This window comes from Anomaloglossus baeobatrachus, chromosome 2 (genome assembly GCF_048569485.1).
Source record: "Anomaloglossus baeobatrachus isolate aAnoBae1 chromosome 2, aAnoBae1.hap1, whole genome shotgun sequence".
Taxonomy (NCBI): domain Eukaryota; kingdom Metazoa; phylum Chordata; class Amphibia; order Anura; family Aromobatidae; genus Anomaloglossus; species Anomaloglossus baeobatrachus.
This window is the reverse complement of record NC_134354.1, coordinates 238,608,648-238,632,908: the sequence shown is the minus strand read 5'-3', so window position 1 is coordinate 238,632,908 and position 24,261 is coordinate 238,608,648.

Sequence of the window (24,261 nt, the reverse complement as noted above, 5' to 3'; positions counted from 1 at the left end):
ATAGTGTTTAGCGTGTGCTCCAGCATGTAAATGACTGGAATTGTCATGCTGATAATGGCATTGTCAGCGCTAAACATATTCGTCGCCATGTTGAAACTTTGCAGAAGGGTGCATAGGTCATTTATCTGAGACCACTCCATCAGGGTGATCTGCCCCACCTCTGCATCTCGTTGGCCCAGGCTATACGTCATGATGTATTGCACCAGTGCTCGGCGGTGCTGCCACAGTCGCTGTATCATGTGGAGAGTCGAATTCCAGTGTGTCGGCACATCGCATTTCAGGCGATGAACCGGCAGGCCGAAACACTTCTGGAGCAATGCAAGTCGCTCAGCTGCGGCGCTTGAACGGTGGAAGTGAGCAGACAGTTTTCGTGCCCTGTGCAGAAGGCCATCTAGGCCGGGATAGTGTGTTAAAAATTGCTGGACAACAAGATTCAACACGTGAGCCATACAAGGTACGTGTGTCACCTTGCCCAGGCGAAGGGCCGCACCCAGGTTTGCAGCATTGTCGCACACGGCCTTACCTGGCTGCAGGTTGAGTGGAGACAACCATTTACCAAACTTGGTCTCCGGAGCTGCCCACAACTCAGCCGCTGTGTCACTTATTTCCAAGTCATTTCAAGCTAAAAACCGCCTGATGCCATTGCGCTCTGCTGCCAGCATAGTAATGAGGTGTGCGTGATTCCTTGTGCGCAGTTACAACTATGGTGGCTTGACCAGCTGGAAGAAAGCAAGTGGGATTGGGATGACAACTCAGAGGACTGTTGTTTTTTGGATTTAGAAGTTGAAGTGGAGGAGAGGCCACTTGTTGGAGCACTTGAGATCCATTCAAGCATGTGCTTTTTTTGTGCATCATCTACCTTTATTACAGTTGTTCGGTTCAGTAAAAAAGGGAGCACATCGGATTGTCCACGGAAAGTAGTAGACATCTTACTTTTGCTGGAAGATGGCCTATCTTCAGCAAATGTTAATGTAGCTTTGCCACCTTCCCCACGGACACAAACTTGTTTTCCGATTACAACACGCCTGTTCCCCTTTCCACCAGCATCTGTCATTTTGCCACTCATTTTGTTAGCGACAAGATTGGCCACTTAAAATGTGATAGCAAAAATTGAGAGGTGGTGTAGATTGCAGAGGTGGTCTATTTTTATTGACAGCTGAAGAACCAACACTGACTATCCCTGACAATGCAACTATGGCCCTACAACTGGCAGCACTCTTTGCTATTAAAATAGCTTTGCAAAAAAGGGCAGCAGGGTACAATGCAGAGGTGATGGGACTTGCTTGGCACAAGTGGGACACTAATGGAGTACAGCAGCCACTTTTTGGATGGCACTAACTGGCAGCACTCTTTGTTATTAAAATAGCTTTGCAAAAAAGGGCAGCAGGGTACAATGCAGAGGTGGTGGGACTTGCTTGGCACAAGAGGGACACGAATGGAGTACAGCAGCCACTTTTTGGATGGCACTAACTGGCAGCACTCTTTGCTATTAAAATAGCTTTGCAAAAAAGGGCAGCAGGGTACAATGCAGAGGTGGTGGGACTTGCTTGGCACAAGTGGGACACTAATGGAGTACAGCAGCCACTTTTTGGATGGCACTAACTGGCAGCACTCTTTGCTATTAAAATAGCTTTGCAAAAAAGGGCAGCCGGGTACAATGCAGAGGTGGTGGACAATGCTTGGCACCAGTGGGACGCTAATGGAGTATAGCAGCCACTTTTTGGATGGCACTAACTGGTAGCACTATTTGCTATTAAAATAGCTTTGCAAAAATGGGCAGGAGGGTACAATGCAGAGGTGGTGGGACTTGCTTGACACCAGTGGGACACTAATGGAGTACAGCAGCCATTTTTTGGATGGCACTAACTGGCAGCACTCTTTGTTATTAAAATAGCTTTGCAAAAAAGGGCAGCAGGGTACAATGCAGAGGTGCTGGAAAATGCTTGGCACCAGTAGGACACTAATGGAGTATAGCAGCCACTTTTTGGATGGCACTAACTGGCTGCACTCTTTGCTATTATATTAGCTTTGCAAAAATGGGCAGGAGGGTACAGTGGCCGGGTTGTGGGTCAGTGGACATGAAAGGAAGCCTCACTTTCTATCCCTCCTAATGGTGAAATGCAGCAAGGAATTCCCTGAGCTTAGGTACACAGACGCTGTTATCTGAAGCTGTACACAGCGTTTCCACGGACCTGACTGCCACCTATGGCTCTGAGCCCAAGGAAATGAGCCCTGAAAAGGGCTGAAATAAACTTCTGTCCCTAATCTGTAGAGCGCTGTGTGTATAGCGTACACAGCAGGACCGGCGACAGGAGCTGCGTGAGCGGTGATTGTCACCCAGACGCAGAAGGCAGATAATGGCGCCCTGAGGGAAAATGGCCGTATTTATAATGCAAGGACATGTGACATTCACAACCTATGACACATGCCCTTGCTTGTCTAGCAAAAAGTCCACTTACCTGTGTGTGTGTCTGGGATTGGCTGACATGCTGGCCTGCCCCACTACACACGCGCTTAGGGAAGATGGCGATCGGCATTTTCTCAGCCACACAGATCTAAACCCCGTCCCCCCCGCACACTATACGCTGAAATTTGATAATAGTGTGAATCACAGTGACTCACACTATTACAGTGAAAAGCCAGCTAGTAATTAGCTAGGCTTTTTCCTGATAGAACCGTTTTCGAACGTAAGTCGAGCTGCCGAACTTTTAGCAAAAAGCTCGAGTTCGAGTTCCAAAGTATGATGGTCTCCATCTGAGCAGGTGAGCCGGATAAAACCTTGTTTTTCCTGCTAGATACAATATGGTGTCCGAGCTCAAGCAGTGAATGACCCTACATGAATACCCTAGTATATCATGTTTCCCTTAAATAAAACATTTCTGTAGCAGTATTATATTGACAAATATGGGCCATAGCATTCCATAGACATCTATATGCTGCAAGAAGAAACCAAGAACTATTGCCAGGTAAACGTGATACAATAATCCCAGAGTGAGTAAATATATACAAGCCTTGCACCATGGCCCAATGTGTTGCATACTGTGCACATCACAAATTACTAGGGGAAGTGACATCACTTCCTTACTCATTTGAGCGGAGACCTAGACGCTTCACAGCAATTGCTAGTTGACACGTTAGTAGGAAGAGTAACAAGTCCATATCTTGATTCTTGTTGAATTATTTTCCTATCTTAGTCTACTTCCCTTAAAAGAACTGAATGAACAGAAACTTTGTCCTCAGATGTAGATATGAACATAGTTTAATAATTTCAAGTAGACATCTTAAAGGGAATCTGTCAGCAGGTTTTTGCTTCCTCATCTGAGAGCAGCATGATATAGGCAAGGATATTCTGAATCCAACAGTATATCACTTAGATTTAATTGCTGCAGCCATTCTGACACAATCTGAATTTTTAGCTTTAGCCATGTAGCTGAGCCCAAGTAGCTGTCCTACGCACACATGAGGCTCATAATAGAGATTGTACATTGACAGAACTGTCAGTCACAGAAAGGGGTGTGCCGGGCTGCTGTGTGTGCCAGCTAGACCTAGCAATGATAATCAGCAAGTTATAAAGCCTTTAGCTTAAGTAAAAAACAGCACATCGCATGATAAGAGAGGCATAGGTGCTTTTTGTATTTTAACCCCTATAGCATGCTGTCTTCAGCCTAGCAAAAATCTGCATACAGATTCCCTCTAAGGGGGAACCTGTCAGAGTCCGATGTCTGGACGGCATGGCATATTTAAGGAGAAGATGAGCAGAATGAAATATATCAGTTTGTTTGAAAAGATTCAGTAAAACTCAATTTTATTCATTGACATCCCTGGTGTATGTATATGAGTCCAGTGGGTGGTCCTACTCAGTCATGATGATCATCTCTGCATGCAGTCATACAGGGAAGAGCTATTAGGGATTTTCAGTTCTCTGAAAAGGTATTCATACCCCCTGAACTTGTCCATATTTTTTTTTTACTTTGCACCCACAAACTTAAATGTGGGTGCAAAGTATAGAGGTGTGAGTAACATGATAAATTATGGATAAGTTCATTCGGTAAAAATACACTTTCAAGGCACTGTATAATCCTTTTGATATAGTATCCACGTATTCTGCAGATCTTTACAGTTCAGACGGTACACACACCTAATATATTGTACGGAGCTCTTTACAGCCACCACGTGACCATAGTGAGAAATCAGACTCAGGAGAAATCATTTTTGGGATGAATATTTAATGGCCTCTGCATAGATAGTAACCATGATTCACATGTAGTCAGAGCCAGCCAACTGGTGCTGTAATATAGTTATAGTTTATATCAAACACTGCAGCCAGTCTCAGTGACGGTATGATTTGAAAGTTGTGTTTACTGTCTTATGGCAGCAGGTGGTGCTGTACTCAAGACTGAGTTTAGTTAGCAGCTCCAATATGAATCCAGATAGTCCATTTCACCATTACATACAATATTTAATCTGGTCTTAAAAAAAAGTACTTTATTATGAGAACACTGGACAATAAATGAACTGATTGTGCTGACCACTTACATTGCGTTCCTTTGACGTCATCTCCCCAAGACTCTTAATTTACGTGTGCACAATGAGTTTTACGTTTTTGATGCATAGTTTTGCTGCATCAAAAATACAGAGGAAAAACATCAAAATGCATCTAATCGACACCTAAGAATGTCAATACCAAGAAATTTTAAAAATAAAGCAGCTTTATTTAAAGGGGTTGCCCACTGCTAGGACAGCCCCTTGTGATTCCATATTTCCCGCAGGTAAAATAATAAAGACTATTCTCATCTCCCACAGTGGCGCCGTTCCAGCAGTGTTGAGGATTACGGTGTCGGGGCTCACATGGGGTTGTGACATCACGCGAACCCCACATCCAATCAACGCCGGCATCCTTCTCCCCACCTTTGGACCAACTGAGCAATCAACAGGAAGTGAGTGCAGCCACAGCTCTCACTTCCTGTTGATTAAATAATTTGGTCCGAAGGTGGGGAGAAGGAAGCCAGTGCTGATTGGACGTGAGGTTCGCATGATGTCACAACCCCATGTGAGCCCTGACACCGTAATCCCAGACAGCGCCAGCATAGAAGGTAAGTCTTTATTATTTTACCTGGAGGAAACGTGGAATATGAAGGGGTTCTCTAAGTAGTGGACAACTCCTTTAAAGCATGATACACCAAACAGAGACAAAAAATGCAGCTTCAAAACCGCAACATCAAAAATACACACAAATGTAATGAAAAAAATGCAAGTATACTTAAGGTGCAGAAATTCTGCAGCATCTAAAACTCTTCAAACACTGATCATGGGAACATACCCTAAAGGCCCCGTCACACGCAACGACATATCTAACAATATATCGCCGGGGTCACGGATTCCGTGACGCACATTCGGCATCGTTAGTGACATTGTTGCATGTGACACCAACAAGCGACCGTTAACGATCAAAAATACTCACCTTATCATTGATCGATGACACGTCGTTCATTTTCTAAAAATCGTTGATTGTTGAGGTTGCAGGTTCTTCATCGTTCCCGAGGTAGCACACATTGCTATGTGTGACACCTCGGGAATGACAAACTACAGCTTACCTGGGCGGGATGTTACGGCCGCTCATTTCCGCCCCTCCGTTTCTATTGGGCGGCTGCTTAGTGACGCCGCTGTGACGCTGCACGAACCGCCCCTTTAGAAAGGAGGCAGTTCGCCTCCAACAGCGACGTCGCTAGGCAGGTAAGTCCGTGTGACGGCTCCGAACAATTTTGTGCGCCACGGGCAGCGATTTGCCCGTGATGCACAAACGATGGGGGCGGGTGCTTTCACCAGCAATATCGCTAGTGATATCGCTGTGTGTAAAGCCCCCCTTTAGGCTATGTGTGCACTAGAAAGTGCCTTTTTCTTAAGGAAAATCCAGACCCTCTTAAAGAATCCCGCACCCGCGGTAAAAAAGCGGACCAAAATCCGCATGCGATTTTACCGCAGTTTGCCGCAGATTTGCCACGGATTTTCCGCAGGTTGGTCCCTGTGGATTTTTACCATTATCTATGAAAAAAGCTGTCATCAAAAAAATTACCTATTGTTTAGATTAAGATTTGTGTTACATTTATTTTTAAAGAAAAAAATATTTATACCTGTAGTAATAAAAAAAAAAAAATAGTACTATTACAATTTTCATATTGGGCACTAGTTTTTTTTAGGCTCCTACTTCCTGTTTTTTTCAGGTAGAGTTTTCAACAAAGCTCAAGATGTTACGCTCGTAGGCACCGAGTCAACCTGGAGGGGTGTAATTAAGTTACCCCGTCTTCACTAGAGCCTTTAATGATGAGGATAGGCAGTGGCGTAACTAGAGTCTGATGGGCCCCTGTGCAAAGTTTGAGCCTGGACCCCCTACCACATGTTGGTCAGATGTATGAACCATTGTAGCATTTTAAATCCTATAGAAACATATGAGTTACCCCACCCCTTCATTGTGTAATAATGACGTCCACCTGTACTAATGTCTCCCATCCTGGGCCACTTCTTAGTAAACATGTCCAACTCCTGGTATATGGCCACATCCTTGTATATGCCCCTTTCATGGTCCCATCCTAGTTTATGACCTCATCATGGCTATGTCCTGGTATATATCCCCAAAATACCCCGATCCCGGTATATTTGTCCCTATCCTGGTATGGAAAGGGCAATTTAAGGTGTTTACCATCACAAGAGCTCAGCCCTTTCTAATGCACAGGGAGACCTTAAGATGTCTAGTTAAATATCCAAGACAATATGCACTGTTAACCTGTAGAGAAAGTCTGCAGATGATTAGGTCACTTGAGGCTCCACACAACCACCTTGTCACTACTACTACAGAACGTATTTAGGCTAGGTTCACACAATGCGTTTTTGCGGAAAAAACGCACAAAAACGCACCCGCGGCAAAAAACCGCGGGTGCGTTTTACCGCGATGTGGTGCGGTTTTTGCTGCGTTTTGCTGCGTTTTTGCTCACTGCAGTTTTATGCGTTTATTATCAGTGAACAATGCCATTAAAGATTGTTGAAGAAAAAAACGAAAAAAAAAAACTCTGATGTAATTTCCTTCTTCAATATGTTCTTCATTCTCCACTAGTGTATGCAGGAGAGCAGACAGCTGCAGAACTACAAGGCTCAGCATGCTCCATCCAGGACTGTATGCTGGAGGGAGAGGCAGGGCGAGCAGAACTACAAGGCTCAGCATACTCCATCCAGTAGTGTATGCAGGAGAGCAGACAGCAGCTGCAGAACTACAAGGCTCAGCATCCTCCATCCAGGACTGTATGCAGGAGTGTTTTGCCCCCCCAAAAAATGACATGGGCTTCACCATATTTTTGTATGTTAGCCAGGTACAGCAGGCAGGTACGGGCTGCCCCCAACCCCCAGCTGCCTATTTGTACCCGGCTGGGAACCAAAAATATAGGGAAGCCCTTTTTTTTTAAAATATTTCATGAATTTCATGAAATAATTTAAAAAAAAATGACGTGGGCTTCGCCCAATTTTTGAGTCCAGCCAGGTACAACTAGGCAGCTGTGGATTGGAATCCGCAGTACAGGGTGCCCATGCTTTCTGGGCACCCCCGCTGCGAATTGCAGTCCGCAGCCACCCCAGAAAATGGCGCTTTCATAGAAGTGCCATCTTCTGGCGCTGTATCCAACTCTTCCAGCTGCCCTAATGATGGGTGGCTTGCTGGGTAATAATGGGGTTAGGGCTAGCTGTATATTATCAGCTAGCCATAAGCCCGAAATTCATGGTGTCACGCCAATATTAGACATGGCCACCATGAATTTCTAGTAAAGATAAAAAAAACACAACACACAGAAAAATATTTTTATTAGAAATTAAACACAACACAATTAGTGACTCCATCTTTATTGAAATAAAGAACCCCCCTCCGCAGTAATCCTGGGTCAAGGGTCCCCCGGCGTCTAATCCGGATCCAATATCATCTGATCGGTTTGCTGGAAGGCAAAGCGATCAGATGATGTGTCAGGTTCAAGGATGTCAATCACATGACACAGCAGCTGATTATATAAAAGCCGTTTATACAATCAGATGATGCATCAGTGCAAAAAAATCCCAAATACTCACTTATGTGCTGATTACCGGCAGCTCCTGGAGCAGAGTCTGATCCCGTCCGATCGCTGCAGGAGCTGCCGGTAATCAGTGATGAAGTCATCTAACGGCATAAGCTGATAGGTGAAGCCGGCTAGGTGCCGGCATCACCGCGAGACTTACGATCAGCTAACGCGTCAGGTGACCGCATCAGGTGATCCATCGCCAGGTCCTGCAGCCATCGGACGTGCCCAGGGAGACTGCACACTGCCGGAGCGGCAGTACCGGGAGAGGAGCTGGGAGCGGACATGACACCGGGCGTTTGCAGACAGGTGAGTATGACATTTTTTTTCCTGCTGTTCACTTTTGATTTCACAGCTGCCTCCATCTCCTGCCCATACATGGCGCCGCACGGGAGCAGACATGCACAGGACTGGAGGTGGACGCAGCGATGACGGTACCGGGAGGATTCACGCTTCTGTGTTTACTGACAGAAGGAATCCTCTTCCTGTGCATGTCACTTTACTACCCACCTCCTGCGTTTATAGCTGCGTTTTTAGTCATAGAAACGCACTAAAATGCAGCTATATTTGCAATTTGCGTTTTTCATTGCATTTTTGAACATCTCATTGAACTCAATGGGTGGAAAACGCAGTGAAAAACGCAAAAATAATTGACATGCTGCCTTTTTGTGTGCAACACAAAAACGCAGCTAAAAAAAACGCTGTGTGCGGACAGCAAAAATGAAAACTCATAGACTTTGCTGGGGAAGCAATGTCACAGCATTTTCTGAGCAAAAACGCACGCGCAAAAACGCCGCGAAAAACGCACTGTGTGAACTTACCCTTACAGTAACCAGATACAACACATGACTCACTACCATATCTGTTATTTTGGGACAGTTTGCTGAAACTTTTCTATGAACATTCTGAACAATTCCTAGCCAGGATAAAAAGCAGGGACATAGATATAATGACAAATGGAGCCACCTTCATCTGTTTAAAGGAATGTGCCATCAAATTTAATTTTTTTTCCAACAATTGAAAAAATGTAATGTTTTAATTAAAAAAACAACTTTTTTTTTAATGGTATAATATCTAAAAAGTCATGTTGAAAAGGTTTGTTATTTTCCACTTTTGAACACTAGGAGGAACAGCTAATGCAATTTGTCTGTATCTTGCGCTCTGATTAGATAGATGGACTGTCACCAGTGCTATGATTAGATATGCGGCATGTATCCCATGCTGGCACTAAATAAGCAGCCTGTATCCCATGCCCTGATTAGGTACGCGGACTTTATCACATGCTGGGAATAGATATGTGGACTTTATCACATGATGGGATTAGGTAGGGGGTTTAGAAGCATGTATCAAATAGAATGGGATTAGATATATAGAGTGTATCACACAGGATGAGATTAGGTACACAGACTACATCACGTGCTGGGATTATATGCACGGAGTCTATCACACAGGATGGGATTAGATACAAAAATGTGGTGCCTAGATATAGGGCACAGAATAGTTTATTACATAGGATGGGATTGGGACTCAGCATAGTGTGTCACACATGCTGGAACTGGATATACAGCCCAGCAAACGGTCACACATTATAGGATTAGATACATGGTCAAGGGGACTGTCACGCATGAGACTGGATTCACGGTCCAGCCGACTGTGTCACACATAATAGGACTGGATGCATGGTCCAGCGGACTGTGTCACAAATAATAGGACTGGATGCATGGTCCAGCGGACTGTGTCACACATAATAGGACTGGATGCATGGTCCAGCGGACTGTGTCACACATAATAGGACTGGATGCATGGTCCAGGTGACCGTGTCACACATGATGGTACTGGATTAATAGACCAGCGGACCCTGTCACATATGATGGAATGAAATGCACGGCTTTGCTTGTTCAGTGTAATGCCTCACTCAGATGTCTGTAATGCAGGGGCGTCTGAATGAGGCTTTACTGATGACTTCTGATGTACTTTGCAGACACAACAGTATTTTTTTTTAGATGTCCCTGCACTCATAGCTGTCTGAATGAGGCATTACACTGATTGACCAGAGCTGAGTCAGTGTTCAGAGCACAGCAGCGTGATGATTATACTGATGTGCTCTGAACACTGCGTTGATAGCGGCAGCGAGTGCAGATCGGCAGCCTGACATTGTACTACTAATCCCAGCGAGGTTACTGAGCTGTTATCACCGCTGGAAGACATTACTGCTGCAGCACAGCTTTCATTATTCAGAGCATCCCGGCAGCGGTAGCTTCTTTCAGCGGTGAGAGCAACTCGATAGACTGGTATTAATAGCAGAAACGGGCAGGAATAGGCCCCCAAAAATTTACAGTTATGTATAGCAAAACTTTATTGATTAAAAGTCCAAACAGTCTGAGATAGATGATGCAGTAAAAAATGGCAACCTGACTAGGAGGAAAGGACATATACTATACATATGAGGGGCTGCTGATAAGTCTTTGGCTTTACCCAGAAAGAAAAGAGATAGGATGATGAAACTTTACATTTATTCTACATACTCCCTACTGATGTTAACACACTGCTTACACCGGTATTCCAAGTTCTGTAAGCCTAGCAAAAAGAAGGATTTCAGTTGTGCCTCAAACCAGGCATCCGTAGCAGCCATGGCATGAGAAATGGTGTGAAATTTGGTACCCTTCAGGCGTTTCTTCAGGTTTGTAAACAGATGATAGTCAGAGGGAGCTAGATCTGGTGAATAAGGCTGCTTTCACACCTCCGGTTTCTGCAATGCGGCACAATCCGGCACTTTGCAGGAAAATCGCAATCGTTTTTTTTTGCTGCCGGTTGCGTTTTTTCTGCATAGACTTTAATTAGTGCCGCATTGTGCTACAAGGCCATGCGTTCCATCTGGTTTTTGCCACATGCGGCAGATTTAGCCAATGCGGTGGCCGGATGGAACGTTGCCTGGCACGTTTTTTCGTGCGGCAAAAAAACCCGCATCGCGCCGCATTCGGCCAATGCGGCGCATTTTTCAATGCATGCCTATGGCGGCCGGATGCAGCGCGATGCGGCAATAACCGCATCCGGCAGCCGCATGCGGTTTTTGCCACTGCGCATGCTCAGTAGCATGCCGCAAGCGGCAAAAACCGGACTGGCCGCAAAGGAAAAACTCATGCAAAGGATGCGGTGTGTTCACCGCATCCGTTGCATAGCTTGCACAGCCGGATTGAGCCGCAGAGCTCAAGCCGGATGTGTGAAAGCAGCCTAAGGTGGGTGGTCAATCAGTTGGAAGCCCAGCTCTGACAGTTTTGCCGTGCTCGGTTGTGCAGTGTGAGCAGAGGCGTTGTCTTGCAGGAACAAGATTCCTTTGGACAGCTTGCCGCATCTTTTGGCCTTCAGAGCTGCCTTCAATTGGTCCAAAAGTTCAATTTAATACCTTACATTGATGGTGGAACCCTTTTGAAAGTAGTCCACTAGCAACACGCCCTCCTTATCCCAGACCACAGACACCATCACTTAAGTGGCTGATTTTTCCACCCTGAACTTCTTTGGACGAGGAGAACCACTGTACCTCCACTCTTTTTACTGCTTCTTGTTTTCAGGGTCATACAAATAAATCCAGGTCTCATCCATAGTGACCAGTCGATCCAGGAAGTTCTTATCAGTCTGGAAATACTAACAAATCCCCATGATGTCTGCTTTTGCTGAAATTCATTGATTCTCCAGTATGAGGTTGTGCACAGCATTGACAATCTCCGGAACAATAACCACTTGGTCGTCCAGAACGTTCCTCATCATTGGGGCTGAAGTGGCCCGTGTTACATTTGGCAACCCAGTTCTTAACTGTGGAATATGAAGGGCGTTGATCCCCCAATGTCTGCGACATATCACCATGAATATCCTTCGAGGACTTTCCTTCCAGAAACAAAAATGTTATCACTCTCAGTTACTGTGAATATCGCATTAGACTCTGCCATTTTGTTTTCCCGCATGTGTAGAAGACTGTTGCCATGAGCAACAAACACAACATTTTGAAAACATATATTCGACACATAAGGCTTTCATGTGATGTAACATTCGTTACCATAGAGACAAAAAAAAATCACAAAGCGAAAGACTTATCAGCAGCCCCTCGTATACATAGGTATAAGGGTAAGGTAGTAAAGATGTATTACATAAATAAATGAAGAACAAATGAAGATGTACATAAAAGTGCATACATACAAGGCAATTATTACAATCACAAACCCATAGGAAAGAGTCCTCTCCTGTAGGAATGGCGCCAGCCACAACGGATGTTTCGGCAATGAGCCTTCTTCTGGGGGTATTAATAGTATCATACAAGGCTGTGCTACCTGTGCTCACCGCTATGTTCCCAGAGCTCCTGACATTACCACAGCCTATCCTGTACATGCCGGCTATAACCCGTCACCACATACCCACATCCTCTGTCACCACTAGCACTAAGAACTGTGAGCGGTCACAGGGGGAAATTTTAGCTCAGAGCACCAAAATGGCACCTAGTTCTCCCCAAAGCTGAACTAGACAGTTGGGGGGGCTGTGCCCAGTTCACAGATCGAGGCAGACACAGTGTAGGAGATGCGATCGGACACTGAGCACAGTCTCCTCTGTCCAGGGGCTGCTACATTTTCAGCGTGTCGTTGTGTGTGTCGTTCTCAGACAATAATATGCCAGCAAATAAATACAGCAGCCCCCATCATCTGCATAAAAAAATGAATGAAAAACTGTTAAATCATGACCTAACATTTTGTATTAAAAAGAATTGATTATATAATCACTAATTATTAATACAAAAATAAAAATTGCAACTCATTTCTTTAACCACTAAGATTCTGCAGTCACAATTGATCACAGAAACCAAGAGGTAAAACAGCGAGAATCGGAGTAAGCTCTCATCTTGTCCATTGCAGCCGAATGTCTGCTGTTGGTTACAGTTTATACCGGATACTGTGGGGCAGACTTGGCACTTACTCCTGATCCATCTGTCACACTAGCGGACACAGACAGAAAAGAGCCCCTGTGCAAGAACAAAATATGGGCCCTTTGAAGCCCAAGAGCTCATAACTAATAATATATGCTAATATAATAAATATATAAATTGTGTAACTTAATAATTAATTAAATTCTTGACTGTATAAACAGTTACAGTTTTCTGATATATCTGGGACTATATGCTCCCATATTTTTTTCCCTCTAATTTTCTTTTCTTTTCTCTCAAATGTCTCATCCCGTCTGATTATTTTCCCCTGTCTTTTTTTGTTTCCCGCTTATATTTTTATTGTGCAAATAGGAACAGAATGTGGAACCATATCAAATCCATATATAGGTGGACTACAACCTTAAACAATACATTTACAACAAGAGAACCAACAGGGGAAACATAGTCCTGGTTATGTTCTTTTTAAAATGTTATACAAACACCTAAATAGTGGTCTATGATAAATATAAGACAATGGACTAGCACATATATGAGGTATGATAGTAAAAAAACACATCAATTCTATATATAAATCTTGGATTTAAGCCAATATATTTGATAGTCTTCTTTTTTAGCATACCCTTTCGTTGAAATACAGCCATCAGCTGTAGCAGAGTTTCAAATGAAAAATGCCCATATTAATATAATGCTCCAGATACTGTATTCAAAAAGCCATGATTCAGTATAACACACAGTGATCACTTACCCATGGTTTGGTATGCCTAAGAAAAATGTTGACACGCCACGGACCCCCGAGGAAGATATCAAAACGTGCGCGTCGGGGCACGTTTTTCTTAGGCATACCAAACCACCATGGGTAAGTGATCACTGTGTGTTATATTGAATCATGGCTTTTTGAATATCTGGAGCATTAAATTAATATGGGCATTTTTCATTTGAAACCCTGCTCCAGCTGATGGCTGTATTTCAACAAAAGAGTATTCTAAAAAAGAAGACTATCTAATATATTGGCTTAAATCCATGATTTATACAGTACAGACCAAAAGTTTGTACACACCTTCTCATCTCTAGAACAACTGTTAAGAGAAGACTTTGTGCAGCAGGCCTTCATGGTAAAATAACTGCTGGGAAACCACTGCTAAGGACAGACAACAAGCAGAAGAGACTTGTTTTGGCTAAAGAACACAAGGAATGGACATTAGACCAGTGGAAATCTGTGCTTTGGTCTGATAAGTCCAAATTTGAGATTTTTGGATCCAACCACCGTGTCTTTGTAGAAAAGGTGAACGGATGGACTCTACATGCCTGGTTCCCACCGTGAAGCATGGAGGAGGAGGTGTGATGTGTGGAGGTGCTTTGCTGGTGACACTGTTGGGGATTTATTCAAAATTGAAGACATACAGAACCAGCATGCCTACCACAGCATCTTGCAGCGGCGTGCTACTCCATCCAGTTTGCGTTTAGTTGGACCATCATTTATTTTTCAACAGGACAATGACCCCAAACACACCTCCAGGCTGTGTAAGGGCTATTTGACTAAGAAGGAGAGTGATGGGGTGCTACGCCAGATGACCTGGTCTCCACAGTCACCAGACCTGAACCCAATCGAGATGGTTTGTGGTGAGCTGGACTGCAGAGTGAAGGCAAAAGGGCCAACAAGTGCTAAGCATCTCTGGGAACTCCATCAAGACTGTTGGAAGACCATTTCCGGTGACTACCTCAAGAGTGTGCAAAGTAATAATGAATGCAAAAGGTGGCTACTTTGAAGAACCTAGAATATAAGACATATTTTCAGTTGCTTCACACTTGTTTAAGTATTTCATTCCACAAGTTTTAATTCATAGTTTTGATGCCTTCAATGTGAATCTACAATTTTCAGTCATGAAAATAAAGAAAACTCATAGAATGAGAAGGTGTGTCCAAACTTTTGGTCTGTACTGTATATAGAATTTATGTGGTTTTTTACTATCATACCTCATATATGTGCTAGTCTATTATCTTATATTTAACATAGACCCCTATTTAGGTGTTTGTATAACATTCTAAAAAGAACATTATGCCATGTGTGGTTTTGCTGGCCCTATGTGAATTATCTTCAGGGTCTTTTTATAAAAACCTGCTAATTTTGATTGTAATATGCTGATGTTGTATTTTACCCCTTGCTTTAATATTTTCTAATAAATATTCTATATTTTTTGTAAGGAAGTGGTATTGGATTTATTATTTATGGTCATGATATGACCAGGACTATTTTTATTGGTGATTGTTTGATTGCAAGAAACATTGCGATAATCCCTGGAAAGGGCCATAACAGTGTATACTATATCCACTCCTCAAGTTGACAATTACCGTACTTATCGCTTAGCCTTTGTTAAGTCTGTTTGAAGGTTTCCTTTTGGCTGTGATTTATATTTACACGCTCCTTGCCTTGTTTGGCCTATTGTTTGCTGTTTGTGGTTGGCTCCTGTTTGCCCCTTTATCTGTGAGTTTGTAAACTTGATTAAAAGAGATGACAAACTATATTATGGAACCTAAGAATGTAGGCTTCGTGGTTAACCGTATCATTCACATTTCAAAGCCTGTTTTTGTTATTGTGAAATTTGTAACTTTCTGTTCTAAAAATGTATGCTATTCTGGGAGCAGAGAACTATTGCAACATTGTAATTTGTGATCGTATGACGGCTTTTTTCATCACTTAGGGTTCCAGGTGCTGTTTTGGCATTTCATAATGCAGATGCAATGCATATTGATATTTAATATGAAATCCACCTGCCTAATATTGGGTAGGTCGTTCTCGTGCTGCCAAAATAGCTCTGACTTTTCTCAATTGCTCAAGACCTCTGGAGACGTCCTTTAGAATTTAGCAACAATACTTTAGCAGCATATCCTAACAACTTTGAAAGCCCACATGCACTTTTGATAGTCATCCAACAAACAATGGCTTGGACAGTCTTTCAGAGGGTAGCTATGTCACCTGACTCTTCCATAGACAAAAGCGCTAACCCTACCAAACACTCCTTTGTTCTCAATGAGAGAGCGGCTGCTAGATATCTCTGACTTTGGCATATATCTAACGGCCCCCAGAACATTAGAAATCCGCTGATATTGACAGGTTCGGCTAAAGGGGGCTTTACATGCTACGATATCGTTAATGTTTTATCATCGGGGTCACGTCGTTAGTGACGCACATCCGGCGTCATTAACGATATCGCAGTGTGTGACACTTATGTGCGATCTAAAATGATCGCAAAAGCGGCCAAAATCGTTTGCCGCGGAGAGGTCATCGTAAAACAAAAAATCGTTTACCTCTCATTAGCGATGTTGTTCCTCGTTCCTGCGCACCACACGTCGCTGTGTGTGACACGGCAGGAGTGAGGAACATCTCCTTACCTGCCTCCACCGGCTATGCCGAAGGAAGGAGGTGGGCGGGATGTTACGTCCTGCTCATCTCCGCCTCTCTGGTTCTATTGGACGCCTGCCGTGTGACGTCACTGTGACGCCGCACGAACTGCCCCCTTAGAAAGGAGGCGGATTCCCCCAGTTAAAATAAAAAACCCTGTGCTCACCTCTCATTCTGGTGCTATTCCAGCGCTGTCGGTAATCGCGGTTCAGCGGTTCAGGGCTCATGTGACATTGTGACATCACGTGAGCCCCGAGTACAATCACTACTGGCTTCTCTCTCCCCGCCTTCGGTTGAAATTAGTTAATCAAGAGGAAGTGATGCTGCGGCTGCCATTTGCTTCCGGTTGATTGCTCATTTGGTCCAAAGGCGTGGTGAGAGAAGTTGACGGTAACTGGACGTGGGGCTCACATGATGTCACAATGTCATTTGAGGCTCAAACTGCGATTACTGACAGTGCTGGAACAACACCAGAACGGGAGGTGAGTACAGGGTCTTTTATTTTAACTGGGGAAACAAGTGTAATTAGAAAGGGTTGTCCTAGTAATTGACATCCCAATTAAGGTGTATGAGATCTCCTGACAATTTATTTTTGGGGACACCATTGATGTCTGATTTCAGATTGCCCAAGTTTTTATTCTACCGGTTATAGGTTTGGTGTCGGCTCTCTTATAGAGAACACAGCAGGGCTCAGCTGAATGAACGCTCCTGTGTGTGAGAGCACTGGCTGTCAGCTGAATGACTGGCTGAAGCATTGTTCAGCTGACAGGCATACCATGTGTATGGCGGGCTTTAAAGAAGAAGAAAATCATCAGTATGAGATCACATATGCCGAATCCTTATCTCCCACTAACTGTAGGCCAAATTCAGTGATATTGAAAGGTTGGACTCAGGGACGTAACTACCGCGGTCGCAGCGGTCGTCATTGCGACCGGGCCCAGGAGGTTAGGGGCCCAAGGCTGTCCGGCAGATCAGCAGCCAGCTCCTTTCTGTGAGAGAGGAGCTGCGCTTTTCTGCCGCAGACCACACAGCGCGGCCACCGCTATATGACCTGGTCGCCGCCACTGACACCGGGCCCCCCTGCCTGGTGTCAGTGGTGGTGGCACCGGGCTCCTGTCACCGCACACTGCTTTGATATTGCATAGAGCGGCCGGCGCCGCTATGCATCATCATTCATCCCGGCCGCATCATCATTCGGGCCGCTATGCATCATCATTCTTCCCACATGCCTGCGCAGTGACGTCACTCCTGTGCGACTGCTGTGTGTGGTGAGAGCACAGAGCGCAGGAGGACGCCGACCGGAGCCACGGGGGAGCAAGGACAGAAGTGAGGCCGAGCAGCGGTGAAACAAGTAGAGGTGAGGACAGAGCTGTGGTGGAAGGAGAAGAGAGGTGAGTACTTGTTTTTTTATTCATTTATTTTTATAAATCAGTGAGTACATGGGGAGACTGGTTGCAGGACACATGGAGTCCTTGGGGGGGCCTGGCTGCAGGACACATGGAGTCCTTGGGGGGCCTGGCTGCAGGACACATGGAGTCCTTGGGGGGGCCTGGCTGCAGGACACATGGAGTCCTTGGGGGGCCTGGCTGCAGGACACATGGAGTCCTTGGGGGGGCCTGGCTGCATGACACATGGAGGCCCTGGGGGGCTGACTGCATGACACATGGAGGCCCTGGGGGGGCTGGTTGCATGATACATGGAGGCCCCGGGGGGGCTGGCTGCATGACACATGGAGGACACATGGAGGCCCTGGGAGAGCTGGATGACACATGGAGTCCCTGGGTGGGGCTGGCTGCATGACACATGGAGGCCCTGGGGAGCTGGCTGTATGACACATGGAGGCCTTGGGGGGGGGCTGGCTGCATGACACATGGAGGCCTTGGGGGGGCTGGCTGCATGACACATGGAGGCCTTGGTGGGGGGAGGCTGGGTGCATGACTCATGGAGGTCTGGGAAGGGGCTGGCTGCATGACACATGCAGACCCTGAGGGGTTTGCTGCATGACACATGGAGGCCCTGGGGGGCTGGCTGCATGACACATGGAGGCCCTGGGGGGTCTGCATGACACATGGAGGCCCTGGGGGGGCTGGCTGCATGACACATGGAGGCACTGGGGGGGGCTGGCTGCATGACACATGGAGACCTGGAGGTCTATGGGGCTGCATGATATATGGAAGTCTATGGAGCTGCATTATACATGGAGGTCTATGGGGCTGCATAATAAACATGAAGGACACCTTATACATGGACTATATGGGTGCATTATACATGGAGGAGTATGGGGCTGCATAATACAATATGAAGGTTTATGGGGTTGCATTGTAATACATATAGGACTATGGGGGCTACATTATAATATATGGAGGACTATGGAGGCTACTTTTTACATGGAGGACTATGGGGCTGCGTTATAAAACATGGAGGACTGTGGTGCAGTATAATATATGGAGAACTATAGGGTGAATTCTAATATATGGAGGACTATGGGAAATTAATTATAATACATGGAGGACTATGGAGGTACATTCTAATATATGAAGAGTTATGTGGGACCCTTTATACTATATGGAAGGCTATGTGGGGGCCATTATAGTATTTGGAGATCTATATACAAGGGGGGACAAAGATACAAGGATGGGATGGGAATGTTTTGTGCTGAATGAAAAAGGCTTTTTCCCTCAGCACCCAGCTTTCCGATGCTCTGCTGTACATCTCTCAGCACCCAGTTTTCCCATGCTCTGATATGGGAAACTGGGTGCTGAGGGAATGATGTATAGCAGAGCATGGGAAATCTGGGTGCTGAAGACAAGATAGATATCAGAACATGGGAAAGCTGTGTTCTGGTAGAGGGATTTTAGATCATGGGAAACCTGGGTGCTGTGGGTAAGAGCCAAGTGTCAGCATCTTTATCCCGTACCCCAAGTGTCAGTGTCATTATCCCGTACCCTAAGTGTCGGTGTACGTGGAGGAGGGCCCCATTCCAAATTTTGCACTAGGGCCCATCAAACTCTAGTTACGCCACTGGTTGGACTGATGTTAGTCTAATATATATGGGGGCCATAAGGTGCTATCCTTAGATTGGTATTGATTTTGCAGCACATCTGATAGATACTCCTTTAAATTGAAATCTAGGAATTTGGAGGCCAATTCCACCAAGTCAACACCTTAAACTCCTTGTCAAGCTCCTCAAACCACTCCAATTTTCACAGTGTGACACAATGAAAGAGATCACCATTATTAGACAATACTGTTACCATAAAGAGGTGTAGTTGGTCTTTAACATAAATTAAAGGACTTGAGCATTCCCAGTAGAACACTGCCTCCACCAACCTATTTTTTTCCATAGTACATCCTGATGTGAACTCTTGCAAGGTAAGTATTTCATTCGCAAGCAACAATCCACATTACACTGGAGATCAAAATTAGAGAACACTGTATGATTACTTGTTTTCTTTAAGAAATAAAGTAATCTACATTGATCAACATTTGAAGGTTTTTTTGTAAGGGGTATCCAAGGCACTACAACAGTGTTTTACAAAAGATCCAAAGTTTATCAACATAATACTTTTATTTTATCCAAAATGTGATGATCATAATTAAAGAGCAACAATTTCTGTAGCACAGAGAAAGATTTTAACTAAATTTTCTGAAGGTAACAACAGTCACCAATCATTAGGAAGTGTACAGGCCTTTGCTTTGAATTACTTCAGCACATCTGCGGCCACAGGACATCACTAGTCTCTCACACTGCTCTGGTGTGATTTTGGTCAATTCTTCTTCCAGTCTCTTCCAAAGTTCTTTGACTGTTGTAGGTTTCTTAGCCATAACTTTGTCATCAAGGATTTTCTACAGGTTTTCTACTGGGTTTAGATCAGGTCTCTGGGCTGGCCATTTCATTATTTCAAAGTTTTCTGTTTCAAGGAACTGCTTTACCCATTTTGCTGTGTCACAAGGGGCATTGTCCTGCATGAAAATTGCTGGCTGATTGAGTGATGGAAGCAAGTAAGGAACCAAGTGTTGTTGCAGAAGGTTCTGATACACATTGCATTCACTGCGCCATGTAGCTGTGTGAGACGTCTAGCTCCTGCTACAGAAAACATTTCCCAAACCATGACACTTTCTCCACCACCATTCACTGACTTCTTAACACACTTTGGGTTCAGTACTTCCCCAGTTTATCGACAAACATAATGTTTGCCAACAGACCCAAATAAATTAAACTTGCTTTTATCACTAAAATGAACTGTGGACCACTTCTCCTCTGTTCACACAACATGCTCCTCACCAAAGGTGAGTCTAGCCTTTTGATTCTTTCTGCTAATGAGAGGTTTGGTCACTGCAGAGTGGGCTTTTAGTCCAAATGCTCTTAAACGTCGTGTCACTTTATAATGAGACAAACCCTTAACCTGGTCAGTGCTGAACTGCTGAACAATTCCAGCTGCAGTGTTGAAATGATTACCTATGGAGATTCCCCACATTATTCTGTTTTCTCTTGCGAGGGCCACCAGCCTTCTTGGGGGACCTGAAAGACTTTGTGATGTTGCAAGGATGCAATATGCTCAAAAGCACAGACTTGGAATGACCAATTTCTCTTGCTGTGGCTGATAGGGTCACCGCTTTGGCCTTCATCTGAACAAACTGCTGCCGGAGGGTTTCAGTCACTTTGAAATGGCACAAAGTTAGTGCAAATTTTAAAATTAGACTGCCAGTTACATTGGTTTTGTCACATAATTAAGTAAATTAGCACTAGGTGCTTGATTAATACCAATAAATTGCAGGAATCTGAAAGTGTTCTCTAATTTTGATCAGTGTTCTTTATCATTTATCTTATTTACATTTTAAGTATGGTATGTATTTTTGAAAAAATTCAATTTATGAAGTAAGTTTAAAATACTGCTAGTTTAGGGTACTTTCACACTTGCGTTGGACGGCTTCCGTTGCTATCCGCAGCCTTGAGGAATTACAGTAACCGTTGCAAGAAACCGTTATATTCCTCATAGACTTCTATTAGCTACGGATAGCAATGGATGGTCTTGCATTGCATCCGCCCCGCGGCGCATCAGTTGTTTTGATGCTGACCGTCAGTGACCGTCGGGTGGATGGAACGCTGCATGTAGCGTTTTTCTGCACTTGGCGGAGTGTCAAAAAAACGCAACCTGCAGGATTCCGTCGGCGTCCGTTGTTTTTATAATGGACGCCTTTGGTGGCGGATTCCGTTAGAATCCGTCATTTTGACAGATTCCGTTAATGCATCCGTCTTTACACAACTGCGCATGCTCAGATGTGTAAAGTAAAGGAAAAAAACCCTATAGCGGATTGCGTTATTTTGTACGATCCGTAGCATCCGTTGTGCCACTATATGCAATGCATCCGCTGCATGCGTCACACAACGCAATGCTACGGATCCCGTCCAATGCAAGTGTGAAACTAGCCTTACTTATGTTAGGATATAATCACATAGGACTATACATTGACATTAACATTTAGGAAATTGTGTGTTCTCTAATTTTGATCTCCAGTGTATGTACTAGAATCTTGAGCCAGACTAGTCTAACTTCTTCTGTTACTTTATGGTCCCATTCTGATGTGTATGTGCCTCGAGTCCAGTGATGGCTAACCTATAATACGAGTGTCAGAGGTGACATGCTGGGCCATTTTAGCTGACACACATGGCTGGGGTAGGCAGCCGCACCCCAATCTATAAAACAAGCCGTGGCCTAGGCAATGCTCCCACTAGCCAGATTCCTACTCCACACTGATGAGGGGCAAATACCCCGAAACGGCTGTCTGTGGATGGATACCATGTTTGGCATAGGTGGTCTCCTTGACTGGAGACTGCCCTTCCCGTGGTTGTTCCTTCCCGGTGAAAGACCTGGCTAGTTTCCTGCCGGCGTTGAGAAACATGTGATGGTGTCTCCGCAGGCCTTCTTGCTTTGAATAACCTATAATACGAGTGTCAGAGGTGACATGCTGGGCCATTTTAGCTGACACACATGGCTGGGGTAGGCAGCCGCACCCCAATCTATAAAACAAGCCGTGGCCGCCGGTGATTTAACTAGAGCTGCATGTGCAGCTAAACTGTTCTGAAATGACCGACCCATGGGGGGGTGCACATGCAGCTCTAGTTAAATCACTGGTGGCCGCGCAGCTTGTCTTATAGATCGGGATTCAGCCACTGGTGCTTTGTGTTCTGTACCTTTAATCAGGGTCCTGAGTGACGCATGCTTACGTACCATGCAGTACGTTACATACCTCTCTCTAACCCAGGGTTCTCAAACACGCAGACCTCTGGCCCCTGAGACACCTTCTTGTGGCCCACAGGCCCCCTGACGATGGTGGACCTATGTTAGGGGCCGCAGTCATTTGCGCTTTACTTCATAGGAACCCTCTTCAGAGCTTTTCAAAGGCAGCCGCCAGTCAATCTGAGGACATCAGGTGATGTCATTGTTTGGCGTCACCTGCTGGCCTCAGATTGAGTGACGGCTGCCATTGGTAATCATCAGTGGAAATCATCTGAATTAAAGCACAAATGTCTGCAGCCCCCGGTATAGTGCCGCCATCATCAGGGGACCTGCGGGCCGCAAGAAGCAGGAAAGAGGACACCAAGTGAACGGAGAACAGATGAGAAGAATTTTTTTTTATTTGTGTATGTGAAAACAGCATAATGTAGCATAAATAAGGTATATTACTACAGGATGGGACATTGCTGAAAAAAGGGGACAAGGATGGGCACAAGAATGGATACAATACTACAAGGGTGACAAGTATGGGGCACATTACTACTGGGCACATGAATGGGCACATTACTAGAAGAGGACAAGGATGGTCACATTACTAAAGGATGGGGCAAGGATGGGTACAATGCTACGGAATGGGGACAAGGATAGACACATTACTACAGGATAGGGATAAGGATGGGCACATTACTATAGAGGACAAGGATGGGCACATTGCTATAGAGAACATGGATGGGCACATTATTACAAGAAGGGGACAAGGATGGGCACATTACTACAGGATGGGGACAAGGATGGGACATTACTACAGGATGAGGACAAGATGGGCACATTACTACAAGAAGAGGACAAGGATGGGAACATTACTACAGGATGGGGACAAGAATGGGCACATTACTACAGAGGACAAGGATGGGCACAGTACTATAGAGGACATGGCTGGGCACATTACTACAAGAAGGGGACAAGCATAGGCACATTACTACAGGATGGAGACAAGGATGGGCACATTACTACAGGATGAGGAGAAGATGGGCACATTATTACAGAGGACAAGGATGGGCACATTAATACAGAATGAGGACAAGGATGAGCACGTTGCTGCAGAGGACAAAATGGGGACATTACTACAGGAGACAAGATGGGTACATTATTACAGGGGACATGGATGGACCTTTTACTACAGGGGACAAGATGGGCAAATTACTACAGGGGACATGGAAGGGCACATTACTACAGGATGGGGACAAGATGGGTACATTACTAAAGAGGACGAGGATGGGCACATTACTACAGGGGACATGGATAGACATATTACTAAAGGGGACAAGATGGGCATGTTACTACAGGGAACATTGATGAGCACATTACTACAGGGGACAAGGATGGGCACATTATCATGACTGCTGGGGCGAGGGGGAGAGGAGATAATGACTGCTGGTGGGGTGAGGAAATTATGATTATATCCTCTCCCTCCCAGCAGTCATTATCTTTTCTCCTCCTCTCCCCAGGCAATGACTGCTGGGAGATGGAGGAGACGAGGTAATGACTGCTGGGGAAGGGAGAAAGGAGATAATGATTTTCTCCTTTCCCCCTCCCCTACAGCAG